This window comes from Dermacentor silvarum, chromosome 3, assembly GCF_013339745.2.
Source record: "Dermacentor silvarum isolate Dsil-2018 chromosome 3, BIME_Dsil_1.4, whole genome shotgun sequence".
Taxonomy (NCBI): Eukaryota; Metazoa; Arthropoda; class Arachnida; order Ixodida; family Ixodidae; genus Dermacentor; species Dermacentor silvarum.
In genome coordinates this window covers 195,992,629-196,011,844 of record NC_051156.1, presented here as the reverse complement: position 1 = coordinate 196,011,844, position 19,216 = coordinate 195,992,629, and the positions used below count along the sequence as shown (strand labels likewise).

Sequence of the window (19,216 nt, the reverse complement as noted above, 5' to 3'; positions counted from 1 at the left end):
GATACGTTTTTTCGGGATAATACGTTTTTCTTATATACGATTTTTTTCGGATAATACGATTTTCGGATGATACGTTTTATTTTCCGGCACCCGTGAAGATCGTATCAATGAGATTCCAATGTATATTGACGAAACGCAGAGAGTCCTCTAGCCTGCTACTATAGTCAGGATTAAAGATAAGAGGAGGAAAATGGGGGCATTTAGGGGTAATGACAAGGGCAGGGCAGTAGGATGCGATTATTTTTTCACACGCTCGTGTTCAAATGATCCGTTCCCAATCTTGAATCGAGGCCTGTTTCGAAGAAATATTCTACGAGAGTCTTGATTACTCGCTTCATTGGTATGTCCGGTCAATGGTCTAGTAACACTTTCTTTCAGTGAACGGCCTGTTGTTAAATGGTGGTAATGAAGAGATCAATGCTTGCCGTTCACAGTCATATTGCGGACAAGCAACAAGTATATGTGATCCACTGTCTCAAGTACTCTGCACGCGTCACAGGTCTGGCGAGTCCGCGCGTCGGATGCGATGCAAATATTGTCGCGTTAACACAAAACCTGCCCCCTGATGCCATACGCCGAAAACCGTACTAACGGACGGTGCCGCTACTTTTAAAATCACGGGAGGATGATGCGTACTTATAAATGAGGTAACATAGTTTAGCCACAAGTGCAGACAATGCATGGATGAAAGTCTCTAGAAAAGGCGGCCAACCTGAATAAAAACCGTTATTTTTTCCCTTTCAATTTCACTCCGCGGTTTAGTTCCGGTTCGAGCAAAATTTACGTTTTTTTTTCGGGTTTCGGTTGAGTTCCGGTTCGATACCCTGGTTTTATGTGACCTCCGTCGTGGGCAGTCTTTATTGTATTTATATGAGCTGACTTTACATTCTAGTGAGTTTTATGTGAGCTATTTTGTGACTTGTCGTTTCTGAATTTACGTAAGAAGAGTTTACGTTCCAGTGTGTTTTATAACATCTCTATCGTGAGCTGTTTCTAGTGCATTTACGTCAACTGACTCCAAGTCTGATTTCTTTCCTCCTTGCTCACTTTTATTTGTTCAGTGCCGCCACGTTCTTTCATTTTTAGTATGTGTTCGTTCTATGCGAAAAGTATATGGTGGCCTAAGATAAGCCGAACCCAAGGCGAGTGAAGGAACACACGAAACACGAACTGTAAGGCGATATTAAACAAATGGTATACAGAGTGAATTCAGCGCGTTAAATTGCCGACATCTTCCATCCCTTCGTATAGAGCAACTGATGCCCGGCGAACGGCGCCTCGCATATTAATATCGCCTTACAGTTCACGTGTTCTTCACGTGCTTTGGGTTCAGTTTATCTTGGGCCTATCCACCAGTAGCCGGCGCCGATTAAGAAGTCAACATCTCTTAAATATAGTTTATTAATGCGAAATCATATATATGGCTCATGAGGCAGAAAATTCGGCATTGTCATGACCACGAGATGGTCCAAAAAGTCCAAAAGGTCCAAGTGTGCCAATCGAGGCAGTTGATGACGTCAATGAAGGCAAAGTTAATTAAGGCAGGTTTAAGTAAGATGGCGTTCATTGCGGCACTCGAACTCACGACCTTTGGTGGGACTCGAACCCTCGACCTTTGGTGGTCGCAGTGCTCTCGCATTCACCCACGTAGGGATAACTAGGTGCCCCTTGAAAGTTTTTTTAAGAAAGAGAACAGGGACGTAAGGAAAGCACCTCATCGCTGCCGCATTACAGACACGCACCAGCCTTCTCGCGTCGGCGTACGTACGCACAGAATACTATAAGTGGCCTTTCCGGCAGCGGATCGAGAACCGTGAGAAACTGCTGGTCCGGCGCCGGGGGTGCCGAAAGAATGCAGGTGCGCACGCTGGTTATCACCGGCGCCTCTGTCAGACAGGTGGAGGATGGAGCGCGGCCTCGCGTGCACGCGGACAACGAAGCCAGTTATAAGAGTCGGTGGCGCCCGCGGAAAGGCTGGTATGCGTAGAAAGCCCGTTCCCACGCCGCCGTCGCTCGACCCCTGCTTTGCATTCTGATCGCACTCTTCGGCGCGCGGCGCTAAAGAAAAACAGGACAGAGCCCTTCAATGGATACGGGGGATGCCGATGATAGCCGGACGAGTTTTGCGACGAGTGATTCGCTACACTTAGCCGCCACTGACGAGGCTGTAACGACGTTTTTTTAATCAGATAAGCACGATCATCAGGCTGGCGCCACTTTCGTATGCGCGGAAACGTATAGGAACGCTCGCACGCAGGCACGCACACGTCGGAACCCTCGTATGCAGTATTCGAGAAACCCCATGCAGATGGCGTCTAATGAATGAATGAATGAATGAATGAATGAATGAATGAGCGTCGATTTCAGCTCGTGAGCAACACATTTGACACAGGCCATACCGCTCAGTGGCCATAGTCAACGATAAACTGCAGTTGTATTATGTAGCTACAAACTAAGTTACGTTTAGGTGTTCGCGGTAATTGGCGTAACTATATAGATGCCAATATAAGCACTGATGGTCAACAACAATCTCAGCATCAACCTTGCAATCCGTCACCCTTCAGTGTTGCCTTATCAAAACCTATTCAGTGATTTTCTGACTCGTTCGTTCGTTCGTTCGTTCGTTGGTTCGTTGGTTCGTTGGTTCGTTGGTTCGTTGGTTCGTTGGTTCGTTCGGATCGTTCGTTCGTTCGTTCGTTCGTTCGTTCGTTCGTTCGTTCGTTCGTTCGTTCGTTGGTTCGTTCGTTCGTTCGTTCGTTCGTTCGTTCGTTATTCATTCATTTATGCATTCATTCATAATATTGTTCTAGAAGAAATAACCTTCTCTGCCTTAGTGATAATTCTCGTCAGGGAGCTGTGATGAAAGATTTCTTTCACGCAAATAACTCGGCACGCAGAACTTTCACTCTACCGCAGCTTTTGCTCACGAGGGCAAAATTCACGTCAAACCAGAAACGCACTTTTGCATAGCCCCTTTGAGAAGGTATCGCATAAACGTCGGGGCTCAATGCTCGAGTACAGGCGGCAGGCTTAAAAAAAAACTGCTTTAATGCGTATAGCGATATTAAAAGTTCATGCCTGTTTCTGTACCTCCATTCCATCTGGAAGGATACAAGCCAATCCTACTCGGTATGGATAATGCGACGTCCATACATGAGCCGTGGTTCAATATCAAAGGCAGGTTGCTTTTGATTCTCGCACTTTTATTCCAGGGGTAATGCATTGCCTCGAGAAAGAATGAAAAAAAATGAAGTTAAGAAATATAGACGTTTAAGATGAAGAAGAGAAATAAAAGCGAGAGCCATACGACGCGACGAGCGATGTGCTTTCATCTCTCAGAAAGAGCGCATTAAAAATTTCTCCACTGGCTCCGCCAGCAAATAATCAGTTGAGTCGCGCGGGCGGTCGTTTCTGACATCAGAGAGAGAAAGAGAGTAAGACGAAGCACTGAAGGAAAAAATAAAAATAAAGCTATACGGCGAACGAAAATGCTCGCAGAAGGGCAGAAAGCAAGACAAATGAGTGTAGGTCCTGCGTTCTCTCATTACGCCAAAGTAAAAATGAAGATTAAAACGGTCTCCGACAGAGGCGCGACATATGGTACCTGCACACCGCGACAGCTATGCCATGTCAAGCGTCGCGCGCCCGGTAACATTAATGAATGTCATCCCAACCCCTTTCCAGCTCTGAAGCACATACCGTATTTGGCCGAATTCAGGCCGCGACATTCCCTGAAAACATGAAGGATGAAAGAGATAGAGAGAGAGAGATGGTCGGAAGGAGCGTCACGTGGTAATTTTGAAGGTTAGTAACGTAAAATGTAAAGTAAGTGACTCATGGGAAGTGGGACCGTACCACATGATAGGAAAGCGGTAATTTCTAGTACAACAGGCTGGGCTGCTGAGCACGAGGTCGCGGGATCGAATCCCGGCCACGGCGGCCGCATTTCGATGGGGGCGAAATGCGGAAACACCCGTGTGCTTAGATTTAGTTGCACGTTAAAGAACCCCAGGTGGTCAAAATAACTCGAGTCCCTCACTACGGCGTGCCTCATAATCAGAACTGGTTTTGGCACGTAAAACCCCATAATTTTTTTTTTTTTTAGTGCATCAGGCGTCGTGCCCAACGCCGAGCGTATTGGGAAAAGTATAGCGTGGCCCGGAATGATGGTGACGCGGGCGTGTACTAAAAGCTACCGCAAATCACAGTCCGTCGAAAAGTTCGGCAACCATGCGCATGCTTATGCAGGCTTAACGCAGTCATGGAGCTCGAAGGGATGGAGAAAGAGAGAGAGGGGCAGCATCAGCGGATGTTTCTTTGCCAATGATAGGGCATCATCTCATCATCATCATCATCATCATCATCATCATCATCATCATCAGCCTATATTTATGTCAACTGCAAGATTAAGGCCTCTCCCTGCGATCTCCAATTGCACATGTCTTGCGCTAGCCGATTCCAACTTGCGCCTGCAAATTTCCTAACCTCGTCACCCCGCCGAGTTTTCTACCGTCCTCGACTGCGCTTCCCTTCTCTTGGCACCCATTCTGTAACTCTAATGGTCCACCGGTTATCTACCCTACACATTACATGGCCTGCCCAGCTCCATTTCTTTCCCTTAATGTGAACTAGAATATACGCTATGCCTGTAAGGATAAAGTGCCTGACCTCATATGCTTCCTCTTCCATGTATGAAAACGTGGTATACGGAACTATGGAGTCTTACTGGGGCGGCATTCTGGAAGCGATCACTTCCAGGGGGATACGAATCACTTTCGCGAGATTTTGCGTCACTCGACGCCACACGCGTTGAAGTATAGCACGACTCACTGTGTCCCTGGCACTTTGCCAGGCTAGCAGTGGACCCCAGGACCTCCCCTCTGGATCAGCCAGTGACCGGAGCTCGGCACGCGTGTGCTTTCGCGTTCCGTCCCCATCAGATTTTTGCGGCCGCGCCGCGTTGTGGGAAACGAACCCGCGACCGCGTGCGTAGCAGCAGAATGCCACAGCTACTGAACTCACCGCGCGGCTGGTATTGCCAACAACCTGGCATTGCATGCTCGTAGCACGTCCTTTGAAATGTGTAAAAAAAAAAATGCTCCCTGTTTCGACTGCACGTTAAAGAACTCCACGTGGCCATAACTTAGTCCGGGGTTTTCCACTACGGCGTCACTCATAATCCGCTGCGCAGTTCCGGGACGTTCAAACCGGCAATTTTATTAAGCCACCTGTTCTTGTTCTTGTGTACGAACGTTGGCTCATAACCACTGCGGTGGACTGGCCAAGAAGCCGGCGGTTTCAGCCACTTCTGTAATGTACGTTCTTCTTCTTTCGTGGCATACAAAGCTACCTCGAACAAACAGCGATAGTATTACACTCCTCCAACTTTCGGGCATTTATCCTGCAGTCGAAGTCGACCTAGGTTCGAGTAAACACGGTACGTGTAAGCAGCCCTTGGCAGAAGCTATACGCGACAGGCGACACTGTTCATCAGCGTTCAGTCATGCGTGACCCTTTCGTCCTCTCGTTCTTTCGCTCTCTCTCTCTAGGCGAGAAAGGAGAGCCTCTCGGTCATGCATTTTTAAGACGGGCCGACGAGATGGAACGGCGACGCATCAGCCGCGAAAAAATGCGCAGCGAAGGCCACCACGCGTGTCGCTAGTTAGTTCGTGGAGGCAAGCAAAGTAAGCAGCCGTATAGAGCGCGGCGACTGGAGCAGAAGCGAGGAGCTGCGCCTCTGTGAGCTGACTGAGCTGCGCCGCGGTTTATAGGAGGACGCCTCGTCTCGGAAGCCACTCCGAGTCCGCTATTGAAATAGGCGCGATGGAGCAGAAGCGTTCTCGTTGGACGACCTCCTTACGAGAGATAACTCAGTTACATCCACTGCTGGGAGCGGACATTTTATTTAGGGCCTCAATTTAAAACAAAAGCTAGTCAGAATCGGCAGAGATTCAGAGAAAGAAACTGAAGCACCAGATTTACAACTCCGCCATTACAAAAAAGAAAAGAAGACGAAGTTGAAGAAAGAAACCATATTGTACTTAGTGTTCTTAGTAAATGTTCGTAGTAAATATTCGTAAATGTAAATGTTTAGTAAATGTGTTAGTAAATGTCTAGTAAACGTAAATGATTAGTAAATGTTCGTAGTAAAATGTTCTTAGTAATGCGTGCGAAGCAACTGCAGCATAACTTCGATATAGCGAACACGGATATAACAAAATATCGGATATAACGAAGGAAGCATGAAACTCGCCGACATCAGCGCGCGGCGAATATATGCTTATGACGATCGAATAACGGATATAACGAAGGAATTTTCGTGTTGGAGGATTTCGCTGCTTTTCCTTTCCAGCTGGAAAAAAAAATTAGCACTTTACCTTTACCTTGCTGAAAACATCACAGTTCGACGATGTCTGGTAATTGTCCACAACATTTACGCCTTGTCAGTTAGGACAGCAGTAAATATCAATTTATTCAATTAATTGTAATTAACTAATTGAATGTCACCAGCTAAAATGACTAGTGCCGTTAAAACTCGATTGAGAAATACATGTTCGTTGGTTTAAAGAGACCCATGAAGACGCATATCACAGTAACATTATTATTATTATCATTATTATTATTATTATTATTATTATTATTATTATTATTATTATTATTATTATTATTATTATTATTATTATTATTATTATTATTATTACCCTGTCCATGTTGGTTACGACATCTTGAATACGGTGTCCTGCTTGTAATGCTGGCGCGTACGCGTGACATGGTGCTGGCACAGCGTCTAAAAAGAAAAAAGGAAAGGAGGAGCAGAGGAGGCGGTGCATAGAAGCGGCGGTGGCTTCTAATTAATTACCCAGCGCGGGCGACTTGAAGAAGTTTGCGGTACGTGTCCTTGTAAGATATGTCTTGGCTTTTTTCTTTTTGATTTTCTCGTTATTTATGTTGCCTCTGCATTTACGGGCCTCATGCCTTGAAGAATTTCGCCGGATTGCTCCGGTGTCTGGAAGAAGCGACGGAGGTTGGAAGATCCTGCGTTCCGCGGGCCGTCATGTCATCAATCTTAAGTTCCTCGAGTAATATTACTGCGCGGACCTTACATTGCATTTTTTTTTGTCACGCCTCACCTGCGTGGGTACTTTTGCGGCCGACATATTAATCGTACTACAGGAAACGACTAACTAAGGCACGGCGTCCCCGCTAGAAAGGATGAACTTGTTGCGAGCCGGTTTGACTCTTCACAAACTTCCTGCTTTACATGATAAGCTCGCTCAAGCGCGACGCTGTTTCTGTCGCTGTTTTGTTTTCGAGAAAAGGGCGACGCGAATACAGATTGAACTTACTTTACACAGCTCCACTTTTCGTAATCACGTGCTCACTGCGAACGCTCCAGACACATACCCCAACTTCGCGCAATGCAGCGAAGGCTGGAGATCACGTGTCAGCCAGTCGGTATAAACGAGAGTTGGCTGCGTGTTCCAGAGAAGGAAGGCTCCCATCGCCCATTGTGCGATCCTAATTCTTACGCGGTGCCTTCATTCATTCATTCATTCATTCATTCATTCATTCATTCATTCATTCATTCATTCATTCATTCATTCATTCATTCATTCATTCATTCAGTCGGCGTCGCTCGGGGTGCGATCAGAGGTGGACAATGGGTGAGCCCTTCGCCTGGTTCTCTTTTCTGATTGGCCGGCGTGACCCGTACCTTTCACTGTACTGCATGGAATTGATTAGGTGGATGTATATTGCACGGATCAATGAACGGCATATTCAGTAATAAACTACTGAGGCGGGGTTTGAGCATCCCTTTCGATTTCCGTGCAGTGCGATGGGTACAAGCTTAAGCTGCACAAATGTCCCGGCGGGTGGAAACGTCGTGACGCGCGCCGTGTGATTGGTCCTTCGACCAATCGCGGTGGCGCAATGCAAGTCTATGGCGTCCTGATGCTAGGCACGAGCTCGCGGGTTCGATTCCCATCCTCGACCAGGCTTCACTCGGCGTCGGGATGCAAGAAACGCTCGTGTTGCGTACCTCAGGCGCTACTTACACAATGCCCAGGTGGTCAAAATAGATCCGGAGCCCACCACTAAGGCGCTTCTCATAGCTCCACGTGTTGCTTTCTGAAGCATATATCAATAAATCTCTAGCGATAGATCATAGATATGTTCCTTCTCTGCAGAGTTTGCTCTACTTCGCATTAACGGCGGTGTAACGTCCTATATTCGCTGCATATAATCGAGTCTGTAGATGCTGTAGGTAACCATGTAAGGAGAACAATGGCGGCTTAAAGTACCAGTGTCTGTTCTACTGGTGTCGATCTGATCCAGTCGGTCTGTATTTTCCAAGACACGGCAGGCGAGGCAGAAGTGTGGAAGCTGCAAAACATGCTCTGGCACTCGACGCATGCGCTCGCTGGCCGAGCAAACGAGATAAAAAAAATGGACCTGTAAGACGCGCGCGCGTCCGCGATCGCTGCACCTGATTGGCTGATGTCAGTTGTATCTTCCACACTCTATACAGCCGCATTATCGTCAAACAAGGCACAGCCGACGGTTCTTTCGCTACGGACCGCGACCACCTGAATATTACACGGGTCTACTGTTGCCATTCTCAAACGGATCAACACACCGTTTTGTTGGCTAACGGCGTTCGCGACAACGCCCCGACGTTGGCTGGCCATCGACCCGCACATTTCGTTCCTCCACGAATCCCGCGTGCCCATTGCGGTCTCCGCTATACTGTGAATAGTGAGTAATCCCTCACTGCCGGACTCGATTTAATCCGCACTGCCGGGCCAGAACTTTTATAATCTCCGGCAGCGCACCTCCCCCCCCCCCTCGTCCCCCCTCCCGCCCCCTGCCTCTCTACCGCTCGCATTTCAGACCTCGTTCAACCACGCACCCTACTGTGTCGTTACGGATTGGATAGAGCGAGTCTGCTGCCAGGCGTTTCAGCGTGCTTGTTTACGCTCGAAGCGCTAGCTGGCCTGAGCTTCCTGCCTAGCGGCGAGGCCAGAGAGTGACGAGTGCCTGCAAAGCCGGATCAGTCAGGGTCGCGCGCAACGAGCGCACATGCAATCAGCACTGCTTTGCGTGTACAGTATACGTATGTTTGAGAGTGAACACGTGGCGTGACAGGATTGAGTTCAAAGCGAGACTATGCGGGTCTCGCGTGGCGACCAGAGCAGGGTTGCAGACACGAGAGGAGCGACGCGGTGGGAGGTGAGGGGAAGGAGATGTTGTTGCGCTGACTCTTCCGGTCCGCGCGACATTCAACGTGAATATATTTTTTTTTTCTGCGCAGGAAAGAGCTCTATACAGACGAAGCTCCCGGATGAGCGGAACGCTCGGAATTTGCTCTGCCTGCATTACAACATCATCCGGTTGTATAAGCCTCAAGTTCATCAACGTTTCTTATTCCTTTCTCGCATAACACCCCTTGTCTCTTACACGCAATTTCATGATGATGATGATGATTATGATAATTATTATTATTCTCATCCTTGACACGTACCCACTAGAGGGATATGCCTAGAAACGGGCGGCCAGTTGACAGCGTAAGATAAAACCTATTCTAAGGGGAGAAATGAACAATACGAAAGAAAGTACATGGTTTCAACACGAGAGTGACGCCTACATTTTTCATGTCATGAGACAAAGAAACCGTGCTAGTACGCTCTGATGGCAAAAATTGTCACTGTCACTAGCTCGGCAAATTACGTTGAGCAAAAAGTAACTTTATAATCATGAAAAAAAAAAGGTCCGAAGGACGCATGCCCTACAGTGAATAATTACAAAGCTAATTAGTGAAACTCTGTTACTCAGCTAACATCACAGTGCGATTTCTCGTGCAAAATGAAGTCCGCCTCTCCGAGCAATCCAGCCGATGTTACAGAATTCAGCTATCTGCCATAAAAGTCCTTAATTAGTCTGTTTTTACCGAAAACGACTTTACAGCACATTCGTATAGACAAAGGGAAAGGAAGAATTACGAAAGACAAGCGCTTGTCTTTCGTCATTCTTCCTTTCCCTTTGTCTATGTATGCACTGTAAAGTCAAGTTTGCAAATGGAATACCAACTAGGCCCGCACCCAAACCCTGCTTTACCAAAAAGGTCACCTCTACTATAGTTTCACGATACGTTTTCGCTCCAATCACGCGCATATAAATCACTCGCGGTTAGATGACTTGTCACATTCGTTACAGAGATCAGTCAAATGTAGCGTGCGACTCGACAGATGGAAGGGCGTGCGATATACGCGAACGAATGTATGACGAAAAAAAAAAAGAAAAACCTCGCGGCGCTCTAAAAGCACGGCGCAAGACGAAAGTTGTACGCTATTTCCTCTCCTGCGAAATGCAGCAGCTGCTGCGCAGTTATGCAACTGAGTAGAGCGGCAAAGCCGAATCGGCGCGGGAACTTCATTTCAGTCTTGCGTTAAGAGAACTGGAAGGACATTTTGTAAGCCCGTAACTCTGACATGTTCGCGCGCCTCATGCTACATGCACTTACGTATGTGTAATTAATTTCATTTCTCATTGTAGCGGCGACGATATCATTTTTCGCCCGTAGTTATTATACTGTCTTGTTCAAAACAAAGATTGTGGCGCTGTTTTATTGCTATTCTACCTATGTACTCCCGGTATAATAAATTGTGGGGTTTTACGTGCCAGAACCACTATATGGTTATGAGGCACGCCGTAGTGAGGTACTCCGGATTAATTTTGACCACCTGTGGTTCCTTAACGTGTACCCAATGTACGGCACGCGCGCACTTCTGGATTTCACCCCTGTCGAAATGCGACCGCCGCGGCCGGGATTCAATCCCGCGTCCTCGGGCTTTGCAGCGCAGAGCCATAGCCACCACGCCACCACGGCAGGTATAACCCCGGTATTCTATTATTGCCGTCGGAGAGAGAAGTTAAGCATATTACATCTTACTTGGATTACTTATTTATTACACAATTTTGTGCGTGTGTTTGTGTGCATTTACTGATCACTACTGGCGTGAACTTCAAGCAGATGGCATACACGGTGCTCGATTTATAGGTCGCGCAAATCAGTACCACGTTAATCTATTAACCTGGTATCCCGTTAATTCGCTGGTAATTAATAGCGAATCTACGACATCACGACCGTCGCAGAAACGGCAATGTACCACCAACCACAATATCGCGCTGCGCCGAGTAACGCTTTCTTCAGCATCCTTGTGGTCAGTGCTCTTTCGACGTCGGTTGCTTAACGTGGATTCTAAGAAGATGAAGTAGGAAAATTATAATGCATGGCTTATTTTTGTGCGTTCAATGGTCTTGTTGCCTGGCGCTCTTCCGCTGCGGAAAGGTGTCCTCGCACCGCTTAAGACGTCTCCAAGAGGTTTTTCTCAGACGTTCCCTAGCTCTATGACTTTTATTCTTACACGTCCGGAAGAATAAAACGAGGTTGAATTAAATTGAAATAAACGGCAAAGTGAGTAGGTGCTATCTATGGCCGTTAAGTTCATCATTATCATCATCATAATAGTCATCATCATCATCAACAACAACAACGACAACGACAACAACGTCACAGACCGGCGGACGCTTCTCACGTCGATTTGCGCACTTACGTTAAGCGCACTATACACGAATGCAAGGTTACAAGCGAGGCAACGTGAGACCACATGTTTTAGTTTCGGCTCTTTCACAAGAAATCACGGCGCTCCTGCGGAAATAAAACAGGCCAGTAAAAGCAAACAATACAACACATAGCTAAAGAAAATAGAGGAAACATCCAACAACCGAAGAAAAGAGAAAAAAAAAACGAACAAGAAAAAAAAAAGAGGGGGGGGGCGTGGGTGGGGGGGGGGGGTGTAAAGACGACCTACGCTTCCTACAATTTCTTCGAACAACCATCGAACCCGTGTCGGTACAAGCACACAAACTGGGCCATTGAAAAAAAAAAAGAAGAAAGAAAAAGGGAAAGCAGCACTCGAGTTCCCAAAGACGACAGGCAAACGAGCGTCAGACAACGCGAGGAGGCTTTTGCACAGCGAGAAACGCCCGAGCGTAGACACAAATCCTCTCGCTTCGCGCGAAGCCCGCTTAACGTCTTTTTCTCGCGAACTGCAAATCTGGCAGCAAAGCAGCACGGCAAGAGCGACAGAGCGCACGCGACGACAGGTGCTACACGTACTATATATATATATATATATAGTACTACGCACACTTCTTCGTATACGTCGCCTACCGTTCTCTCTATGACCTGCCGCCACCGCCTTCTGTGTCTCCGTATATACGGTAGCGCTAGGTAGGCTTCACCTCACGGTACGCTGCTCTCTCTCTCCAGCCTCGAGTCTTATTGGATTTACGCGGCGGACAGGCGAACACGCAGTTTCGCGCGCTTTTCGGGCATACCCACGCGTATACGGCGGCGCAATTCGGCGCGCTCTCTCGCTTGCTGGCTCGACAAAGCTGCGACATCGGGAACGCACTTTGTTGTTTGCTTCGCGCAGTGTTTGCGCGGCCGAAAGGTGACGAGCGACGCAAGGTACGCGAGATCGCTGAGAGACCGCGGGGCGAGCGCGTCGAGCGTTCGGCGCGAAATAAACACGCGACGTTGTTGCAAGCGTGCGCGCGCGCGTTTGTTTGCCGTGTATATTGTCACAGACGGGTGGATGGATGTCCTCGTCCGCCGGTGTTTTTTTTTTTTTTTAGAGGTGCTTCTGAGCGACAGGACGCTGTACGGGCTTTCCGTGAGTCGGATCGACTGAACGTCGCGGGGGGCATTCGTTTTTTCACGGGTCATCTGGCGTATACAGCGCGGAATGGGTGAAATAGGCCTGACGTAACGCGTAATCGAATGTGAGCGTTCTTCGGCGCGCTTGAAGTGGATCAGATTGTGTTCCGCTGCTTGCCGGTGTGCGATCGACCAGCAGTTATCTAAGTTTTCTCAGCAACTGCGTACGTTTCTGTTTAACAAGCAAACCAGCGCTAAGCTTTATCTTTTACAGAAGATGTGCGGTCACGCTCCTACATACTTTCCGAATAAGCTTGGGCCCAATTCAGAAAGCCTTTCGTTCAGAAGTGCTCTTTAACATTGGACAACAGCCTTCGCTAATTTCACAACTGCTTCAAATAGAGTTTCTCCTTTTTTTTTCCCCAGAGCGATTAAAAAATGGAATTCGCTACCAAACTATCAAGTGAAGGTGACGTCGATTGATGATGTCGCAGAGTTTATTAATACTATGTAATACAACGTAGGATGTAACTCAGTAAGCTATATATTTAGTAGTAAGTGGTTCTTGAGGAAAGGGAAAGGTTGACGCTATCTTCTGCAGCCCTTGAGGGAGCACGGCTCAGCTAAAACAACGTCCAATTTCTTTCTCCTTCCATGCATTCGAGAGTAACTTTTCTAGCATGTAATTGAGGCGTTTCATATGTTTCTTTTTCTTTCTTTTTAAAATCTACTGCTTATTTATTTTGTATACTATATGCATATCACACTCCTCTAATGGACCAGCACTGATCTGACAGTATCCACAAATGAAATGAATGAAATGAAGTGAAAATATGTTCAGCCTCAGGATTGGCTGAAATGTGATCTTGCGACCAATTCTAGCGTAAGTGCTTTTTGTGAATACGTTCTCAGGTCTTTAAGACACCCGGGGAAATATAATTAACCCAAGTTTAAAGAGCGTTGCCGCTTACGTTTGGGTTATAATTGTCCTACGTATACTACACAATACACGTTCGGAGTTACCAACGCGCGGCACACTGCGAAATGTCGCGAAGCAATCGACTCTTGCTGGGTTTAGAAGAACTTGCTGTTGGGCGAGTTGACACATATTAGCGAACTTTGTTTAACTGCGCGAACAAAACGGACCACAGAGGCAGCGTGGAACAAGGACGGGCGCCTTGTTCCATGGGCGCCGGGTTATTCACAGAAATGTTGTTGCTTGGTGCTGCCGGTAGCGGCATTTGCGGACGGCGTTTTTAGCGTGGAAATCGCTCCGCCTGGGCGTGCCTTGCATTGTCACTGATGCATGCCATCCAAGCGTTTAATAAACCAGTGTCACGTAGAAAAGCAAATCGCAGACGTAAAATGCGCTTGCGAACCGCGATGGGCGCCCAGAAAACACCTTGCCGTTTTACGCATGCGCGAAGAAGGCCTCTCTTCTGAAATGCTATAGAGGGTATGACGTCATAAAGGTCGCCGTATTGTTGTGCAGCCAGTACGCTGAAAAGCGTTATCTAGATCCGCTTATTTCCAACAGCACAGCGGAGGCTGTGAATACGATTAGAAAATGGCGTACGTGACGTCACGTGAGTACTGCCTATAGCCGCCTATAACTCTCAAGCGGTCTTTTAATGAAGCTATAGGCAGTATACGGCCCCGAACAAGGAAATCGTTCGAAAAATCCTGCCACGTCTTACGACCAACGGAGGCGAAAAAACACTTTTTCTCAAGTGCTGATAGAGATCCGCTAGGAATAACGACGATCTCTAAATAAAGACGCAACAACCCCGTACAAACGTCTCCTCTCTTCTCAATACATTCTCTCACTCTAACTTTCATTGGGTTGTGTTGCCAAGCCAAACGAAACGTTAACTCGATGCGCACCGATTCGACAAATACGCGATTGCAATATCGAACACAATAACAAATGTTGTCCTGCTTTACAATACGAGAAAAATGAAACAGAACATTGAAGAATGAAGGTGGAAAGAAAGTTTTTTTTTTTTTTTTTTTTTTTGTACGCATTGCTACTTGCAGGTTCGCTCATTTGGACAGCTTGTAAGTTACGAAACTCGCGACATTTCCAGGCTGGCCTACAACGGGAACTTCAAGCGGCCGGTCCACCATAGGCATCGGGCATTTTTCATATGGTCGGCAGGCTCTAATAATCGTAGCCACTCGTAAAACCCGCTTATCGAATTCTCGAGTCGGATACTTCTATTTGAAACGAGTATGTTCGATCCGGATTCGAAATTTCGAGCAATCGCCCAGATTTTCAATAGGATCGATAGGTGGACTAGCACGTATTGCATAATGGTAACGACACTTGGAGCGCAGCAAAAGATGAAATACGAAGAAAGGAACAACACATCCCAAGCGCTCTTCCCAGATCATAACTCAGCTTCACGAGTTCTCGCAGATGGGATATCATCGCGCATATTATAAAACTCGGGCGTTGTTATCCTAAAGCATTACAGTTAGTCCAAATATTGAATGACCCTGGTTAGCATCCTGAGGCATCGGTGAGACCAGAAGCTAATGATTGCGGTTATACTCGTATAGCCAATGAACACGAAGGGAGTCTTACGCAAGTCCGTTTTTTTTTTCTCCACCGCTATTGAGCCCCTTGAAAGCGCGTGTCTGGCGTGTCGAAAGAGTTGGTGTAGAGTTTGGCCGACTTCCGTTCATTAGCGGGGGAATGCAAATTGCAGCCCTCGGAACGATTTGAAAATTTGCCGCTCGGCGATCTGAATGCTTGCGTGGGAAAAGATCGAACTTGCAGAACTTGAGTTAGCCTGCGGGAGAAGTCGCGGGCGTTGCAGAAACGCACCTACATTTCTTCGAAGGTTATCGCCGAGGAACTTGCCATATGTGAATGAGAGCAAAACTTTCAACGCCTATAGGATTGCGCTAAGTTCGCATAGAAGCCTTGCTTAGTCGGTGGAAACTCTCGCACGTCTATTTCGCAATTCGCGCGGCGGGTACTGGTGGAGTTAAATGAGGGTCTAGTAAAGAAAACGTACTTTGGGAATGCACATTTACGCAGCTCGTTATACGACATGCGCCAGCTCTACTAGAAGCGTAAAAAAAAAAGAAGAAGAAAAAAAAAGAACAGGCAGACTCAACTCCAGTTGACATCTACGTGAAGCGAAGCATTACGTAGCATTCTTGATGCGACTGGCTCATGAAACATGCGTGTGTGTATGAAGTGCGGCTTTTGTAGGTATAAATATTAGTATTAAAGAGCAGCATGTAATACGAAACTATGGCGCTGTTTGCAGTGACTTGTAGACTGGCTGGATATTAAATGCCTAAGCATTTCTATGCCTACTCAACGAGGAAACCTGTCTGTCCGTCACGTAAGACGAATGCAATGGCTCACACCCCCGTAAGCAATGGCTCATACCCCCGTAAGCCTGAGGCTACAAGCCCTCGGCAAACTGACGCGAACAGTGCATACATTATTTGAAATCACCCATACAACACAAGGAACAGCATACGTTCCAATAAAGAACAAGCTCAAAACAAGCATCCGAACCATCAATAAAGCATTGCATACCCCCCCCCCCCCCCCCCCCCTCTCAGGAGTTGTAGTGGTGGTTTTGGAACAGCTTCGCTGGACATCCACAAATTTCGCAGGTTGATAATGACCGATAGAGGTCGGATCGGGTCCGATAATGGTGATAGCAACCGATAAGGGTCGATAAGGATCGGATGTAGTCCGATAAAGTTGGTACCGACCGATAAAGCTTTAAAATTGTTTATGCTGGTCATATCAAGTTCGATAAGATTGCTAATGGCACCACGCTGCGTGGAGATGAGCAAGTGTCACAATGCTTGCGCATACTTAGACAACTCCAGTGGAGTTTCTGCCTGAATTTTTATATGCGCATATTTACCAGCTGTGCACCATGTAAATATATTATTTACTTAAATGTTCAGTGGTGTCCATAGTGTCGTGTTACACTCGCGGCGTCTCTCGTGCGTCGGTTTCTTCTATAGCGTAACTGCGGATCAAAACGCGCCAAGCGTCTCAACGCGATGGCTTGCCAGCGAGAAAGGGTGTTTTATGCCGCTTGTCGAGGCATGCGTCCGAGGCGTCATTTTCTTCTTCAATAAAATCACTACTACTACTAATGGTTTCAATATCAGGCTTTCCTGCTACGGAGGTCCTGTGTTCGAATCCTGCCATCGGACAACTTTATTAATGTTCGCTCAATGAATGATAACATCGTACTTTGTTGAAAATGACGAGTTTACAAAGCCGTTTGAATCCAAAAAGGACGAAGTTTAGGCAAATTCATGTGTGCTAACCATAAATCCCACACTGGTTGTTCCCGGACACACTAGCGACACAGTTCCGTCTTATTGTATGCTTGAAACGGCAAACTCGTAAACTATTCGTTCGCTCCACCGTTCCTACAGACGGCGCCATCCCGTTAAATACGTTCGGCGTTAGATGCCAACTCGGCAAGGAAAGGTTTGGTTTAAAAGCCACGCAGGTCCGACGCAACACCGAAATCCGAATGACGCGACGTTTGTTTCAGTCGTCAGTTGTATAACAGCAGTGGCGGAAGCCACGCGCACTGCCTCGTCGCCGATATAGATCTTATCTCTTCGTGTCCCGAGGACGTTAATTGTATGATATGCTTGTGGAAAGTAGAATGCTTCCTGACACTTGAGTGTGCATAGATAAGCATAGCACATATGTAAGTACATTTAATGCTTCTTGTACCCTTTGTGTCACAAGAAAGCATCGCTGTGAATGCAAAGCCAGCGAATTTATCTTCAAAGAGGCGCGCCCCTTACACGTGTTCGGAACAATAAAGGGGTTGGTGGGAGGTCGTAGGGAAAAAAAGATTACAGATTACAGACAGAGAGAGAGAGAGAGAGAGAAAGATAGAAAGAAAGAGAAGAGGCCCTTAATATGTCGCAGTTTGCCTGATTGCAGGTCTGGCGTGCTACACTCGATGTATCCATTACGTAACACAGCAATACAGCCCACGTGACCGGTAGGAATTACAGGACGGTTTCGCGTGCATTATATCACACGGGGAAACGCAACATAAAGGCTGCTACCCCTCGCATCCATCCCGCCAATCAAGTCACCAGCGTCGCGGGAAGATTACCTCTAACGGTGGACAAAGCGGCACGCCTCATGCGAAAGACTGCGCTTACGTAAGTCAGACCGGCCGTGCGAGATTGCAGCGGTAAATTGCAATAACGACAGTTCCACCTATCCGTGATGTCCGGAGGCAGCTCCCCGTTTCAGAAACGCACTTACGAAGATAAATAATAACCAGACTGCGCGAAGCAGACGACATCGAAAAGGATAAACACATAGATGGGACAGTCCGTCTCTGTGCGTGTTATAGCCCAACGACACGTCTTTTCTAAGTACATTTCTAGTAGAGAAGGCCCTTTATTTTGAGCTACAGCTGCATTCCTTCACCCTAATGTGCTTCCTAAAAAAACGTAGGCGCCAGTTCCGTCTATATGCGTTTTCCTTTTGATGTCACCTCTTTCTGCGCCATTATCTGTTCATTTACCGTCTTACAACAACTAGCCCAGAAACATGTCCTTCGCGCGCTTACGAGCGTTATGTGTGCCACAATGAAATGCGCGCTGTTGAGAGTAGAGCTAGAAAAAAGAAACGTGGCAGAACGGATTGGAGTCGCGCAGCATGAAGCAACACGGCCCGAACACTCGTTATAGTTGCAGGATCATCAATGCATCATCATCAAGGTTTTTAAATCAGCTGATGGACTAACTTTTCTTCCGGTGGGCTCGCAGTTAACTCTATCCCGCGTCAGCCATACATGAACTACTAACTCACAATATCTAATCCTCTGCCGCCGCCTAGTGGATTTATAGTTGCATGGTGCCTATTACGTTACTCTAACGAACCCCCTGCTATCTGTTACATGCGATACAAGGCCTGTCAAACTCCCCTTGTTTGTTTTTTCTTGTTTTTTTAAGAGGGAGCTTCAGCTCTGGACGAACTCCAATCTCACTATTCAAATACATGCAAAACGCAGAAATGCTTTTACGAGACAACCGCCGCATCGATTTGAAGGCAGCTTGCTGCATTTGAGAAAAAAAGTAAAGTTCTACCGTGACTAAAGGAAGCAACATTTTGATTTATGGCCTGCAATTTTTTACGGAAATTACGGAAAATTGTTATGTGTCAAAGAAAACTGAAGCACGAAGTTTACAAATCCGTAACTCTGTACAAAAAAAAAAAAGAACAGATACTGTAGTTTTCTAAACTGTACCTGTTAGAGCTACTCAAGTGGGTGAACTTAATTTGTAAATTAACAGCTCAGGTGAAATTGTTCCATAGTTATGAGGGTTTAGCAAAAGTCATACTCACAATTAAATTAGTGGTATATTTCAACGCGGTGTATAATGCATAAATTTTGCCCGCTTTAGATGACTTAATAGGTGAATTAGCGGAATTGTGATATCGTCGTGTGTTACTGAGTTACAGAT

At 46.8% G+C, this 19,216-nt stretch overlaps 1 protein-coding gene across 1 annotated transcript in view; it reads right to left on the bottom strand.

The window, feature by feature from the left end:
- LOC119446415 (tensin-2) overlaps positions 1-19,216 on the bottom strand; it is a 224,972-nt gene that overhangs the window by 22,821 nt on the left and 182,935 nt on the right. The window lies entirely within an intron of this gene.